Below are 5,102 nucleotides of genomic sequence, written 5' to 3'. Positions count from 1 at the left end.
CTTGCATGCACTGTTGTTATCTCCACAGCTATCAGTGAGCCGTGGAGATAATGGAAGATAGCATTCAAAGAGCTGAATTAAAATGATAGTGTCCACTGCAGACGCATCCTGCACTTTTCATACTGTATTTTTCATTTATTTTTTAAAATCTTTGATATATTTTTCACACTTCTCCTGTTCCTGGTGTTCTCTGCAGAAAACACCTCTGCTAATAGCATAAAATAAGCATTAGGGACCAATATGCTAAGTTACCGAGTCCAGAAACAGGTGATGTCACTATGGCTACATAACTCTGTACAGTCTATTTTCTCCATGGTTTGTGTGGAATCATTGCACATGTCACCTATTACTTAATACAATGATTTCCTGAGGTTGCCCATGAAACACCAGTCCCACAGGAAACAGGGCTTTAGACAAAGAGTGACACCCCTCCCATATGTGCAAAAAATGTGGTTGTGCAACCAACAGTAAGCAGCTTTTGCTTTATAAATACAAACACTCACAACAGATTAGCATGGCAGATTATTTCCTGAAGTAACAGGAAGGTAACAGGCACAAGAAAAGGGACTCCAGGAAGTTCTTGCCCACAAATGCGAAACGATCTGCAGTCCACCTGTTTCACTCCATAAAACCATTTATCATTTTTGTTCAGCTGCCTGTGTATCTCTGGACTTTAAGCTAATCTTCTCCTGGCTGGACTCATAAAAGGCTCATAAAAGAGTCTTGTCAGCTACACTCGCAGCAAGACGAAAAAACTGTAGAGCTGTTGCTTTAAACTCAGATCTTCTCGTCCTTTTCTGTGTTTTACCATGCTGTGTTTCTCGGTAACAACGCCGCAGCCTTCAATCCTCCCACAAACCATGGAGGCTTTGTTTCCCCTCATGTTCCACTTCTCAGACATTTCCTTCTACTGGTCGCCACATTCCTACATTTTAACATTTAACCTTCCACCTTTTACCCCCTTGGTTTTCTGCATTCTCTGATAAGCCTCAGAAAGTCATGGGGTCACCTTTGATAAAAGGGCATTCTTGCCTAATAGGGTTGCTCTGCGAGAGTGTAAGTTTTTAAACTCTAATTTTGACGATTCTGTAGTCAAACCCGAACCAACGATGACGTAATCCCATGTTGGTTTCATAACCGGAATAGAAAAACGTAGATCGAAAAGTTGTAGATCGAAACTGAAAGGCTGACATTTGAGATGTTTCCACGGTGACAGTGTGCTCCACTGAGACTTTAATCCCCTGGTCAGTGACTGGCTCGCTCATGTTTTAATCCATATGTATTTTTTTCCACATTAGCTGTTCGGAGGGGTGACATGTGAAGGGGCAGTTTTATGAAAGCTCGTTTTGTTCGCAGAGTAGTGGTTTTCGAGATGAGTTCATCTTGGAGGCCAGAGTGGAATAAAGAGCGAAAAGAGCATTCCCACATCGGGGAAGAAAAGGGGAGAAAAAGAGTGGGCGTGGGCGGGGGAGGGATGCATGACAGGCTGCGTGGTTGGGGTGAGTCATGAGAATTACTAAACGGTCTCTGTGAGATTTATTCAAACTTTTTCAAATAGAGACCCGCCAGCAGCCCACCAACACTCTCCACCAAAGGGTCCGATTCTGGGAAGAGCTCCCTTCACTTCCACACAAGGGGAGCGTGGGCATGCTTGGCTGCTCGGGAAAAGACAGATGATGATTGTTGATGATGTTTTAGGGGAATTCAGCATCCCTGTCCGGGACAGATCCTTAAGTCTTTGTCTGGGTTTCATCATTGGTCAGGTATGATCAAAAGATGTTCAAGATCAAACATAAGATTTATGATGATGTAGATGTTGTTTACTAGTCTGTCCTGGGCTGCGTTGTCTGTGAGAACACACACAGACTACATCTGCTCTGAGTTACTGACTGCTTCTCCCAGTACAAACTACTGAATTAACTTCCAGCAGGGCTGTAGTTTGTGAATGAAAGTCTAAATAGCTGTATAGATAGAAAGTGAGGGGCACAAACAGGTTGGGGCAGATTAGTGCTACAATAGTCAGTCTAATATGTCCCCAAAAAGTGACACAGATGTGAGTAGACAGATTGTGTGGCTCGAAACAGCAAATGAGGTACAAGTCATTTCAGCGTAGTTAGCACAGCAGTTAAAAATACCCCATTACACCACCCCATTGTCTACATTCAGCACCTCCTACCTCTCACCACATACTGACCAGTCGCCACACGCACACTTCTGTTCACCCAACTATTGTATCTGAGCTTCACCGCTAATAAAAACAAGGCTGTAAATTTCACAGGCCACAAGCTGGACTTCCTGGTAGCCTTTTTTTTGTTGTTGTTTTTTTAAACTGAAAACTGCAACAATCATAAAGAAGCTGATCCGGCGACGCGCACACACTCACATCGGGGAGATCATATATGCATCAAGTCTTCATTTTTCCCCTCTCTAACTGGTTTTTAAGTGTTATGATTTTTGGTCTTCTATAACAATGCATTGTTTGGTGTTGTTCCTGTCACACATTGTTGCACTTGTATGCAGATTTGAAAAGTAATATTCCTTCTCAGGTTACACTGCAGGAAATACTTTTAACAACGTTCTGCTGATTAGGACCACGTCATCACACAGACTACCTTAACTTTTTTTCTTCTCTTAATTCTTACAATTTATTAAGATTTGTACTATTTATGAAACAATAGTAGCATGCAAACATTTGGTCAGCACTTTCTATTATATGCTTTTCCTTCATTTCTGTCATGCTGTTACATTGTCATATATTACAGAAAGAGTTAAATAGTAAAATAAGTATGTGCATGATGTACTTGGCCTAAAAGTTCAGTCTTCAAATTGATCTAAATGCTCAGTTTTGTAGCTTTCCCCCCTGCTTTTGCATTTTTATGATTATCGTATGGCCATCTTAGGCCCACAACTCTGGCTGCTGCACAGTAACTCCTCTTTGAAGTACCACTGAGGGTGCCTAACCACTCTTTTGTTATTTCAGGGCATTGCAGAAGAGCCATATTTGGTTCCAGTTACCACCTTTGTTTTGTCACTCTAAAAGAAGTGTGGCCCTAAAGTAAGATGAGCAGAAATGACTTCTGTGAAGCAGTCGATATATTGAGGGATTCTACTGAGACCCAGTATAAGTTACCTGAGGTTTATTTTGAGCTGTCAGTCATGCAAACCTAATCTTGAGTTTAAGAGTTTCAGAGGAGCTGGAGTGAAATACTACATTTATTTTACTTGGTAATATTATTTGTTTTAATGTCTTAAGCAGGTGTAGTGTTTTTTTCTGTACTATTTTAGAGTGAAAAAGAAAAGTGACACCATGCAAAACATGCAAACATTACAATTTAGATATCACTGTTAGGAAATCCCCAAGTGACGCAAATTTCAAATATCTATAAGCACACTCCTCAGCACCCTCCAAGCACCTGCCTAATATAATTAATGCAGAGAACAGTGGCCTTTAAGAATAAAAAAATGCCCATGGGAAAGTTAGAAAGTCAAACCAAAACTGGACTGACTCGAAAAAGGGCAAGGTGTGGGCTCACGCCTAAATATCATAAAAGACATTTTCTGGAATAGTTCAGTGCATGCAAGACCACCCAAAAAATCTCACGGATTATTTTTTTAATAAGGACTTTTAACTGCTACAAAGCCCGTTTCTGTTTTTGTTGACATGAAAGACATGTTTTATCTTCGACATTAATGCTTTTGAACATGAAGTCTTCCTTTGCTACCTTAAACATTTACAGTAACAGAAACTTAGAAACCACTGTAAACGCTAAACACCTCCACAAAGACTCATCAGAGCGTACTAGTTAAACTGGCTCATTAAACAAATGTCATAGTCAAACATAACTTTTCCTTCATGCTGATGAAAGAAAATAATGAGGTCTGTGTAACCTCAGAAACCACTATTATTAATGACATTATACTGCACGGTTGCGTTGGAGTACATCTGCATTCATTATTACTGTACTGTGTGCGCGCTGTGCGAGAGACATAAAATTGAGCGGTGCTAACGAATAAGGATAGAGTTTTGCCTTTGTAATCATGCAGTGACAGCTTATGGAAAGGTTTAGACAGCTGTTTACATGAGCGTGGTTTTTTTTTTTTTTTGCATGAATTTATATTAACTTGGCTGTAGTTGCCTGATGTGGTGAAATCACTTCCTGCGGCTATTTATAACATAGTTTGTGGTTTCTGTATGTTCTATGCCATGTAAATGAAGACAGATTTTGCAAACCACAAGAAGATTTTTCACAGTTGCGTTTCATTATAACTGTTTGTTTGGCATCTGTTGATTAATGCTGCAATTATTTATTACCGCATGTCTGACAGGGACGTTATGAGCCTGTTTAAACATCTTTGGTGTTACAGTGCAAGTGGATAAACAATTTTTATTGCTGCACAACAGCCCTGTGGAAAATATTTAACTTGCTGAGCATAAAAGAAGATATGCAAACACTATAAAGGCTGACTTCCACCCTTCACCCATGTCTCTCTGCTTATATTTGAGACACACTTTCTCTGAAATATATAATCTATACATTGTGTATATATCTATACATATACATCTATACATTGAGTGGTTCCCTCAAAAAAAAACCAAAAACAGCCAAGCAGAAACCCTTCATTACGAGCGAGCTCTGTGAGTGTGTTGTGTGTTGTGGGCCTGCGAAGGGGAAATCGGGAGGCTTTTTGGCTCGCCCAGACCATTACAGAGGCCAGGCTGGGTATGTTTTACTGATCCTGTATTTAACTAAGACCAAAAGTATTGTTATTCCCTCTCTGGTTTCATCTGCGTCTGTCGTAAAAAAAGAGGAGGGCAAAAGAAAGGGAATACTGGATCACTGGTAGGAATTCTGAATTTCTTAACGTTCCAGCGTTAAGCTCTGTTAGTTGTGCTTCATTAGTCCAAAAACTGTAATAAAGAGGTGATTTATTTTTTCATTACTGGCTTCTAGGGCTTTCTCCACTTTGATTGTGGACATTTTTGGATCAGAGGTCATGTTTAGCAGCTTATGTTTAGTTTCACTGACTCACCTCTTCCTACTGTGCTTCCTGTGGCTCGTACAGGATAGATGCGTGTGAAAGTATTATCGCAGTACAGTATC

Source organism: Oreochromis aureus, linkage group 4, assembly GCF_013358895.1.
Source record: "Oreochromis aureus strain Israel breed Guangdong linkage group 4, ZZ_aureus, whole genome shotgun sequence".
NCBI classification, from domain to species: domain Eukaryota; kingdom Metazoa; phylum Chordata; class Actinopteri; order Cichliformes; family Cichlidae; genus Oreochromis; species Oreochromis aureus.
Note: the sequence above shows the minus strand (reverse complement) of the source record.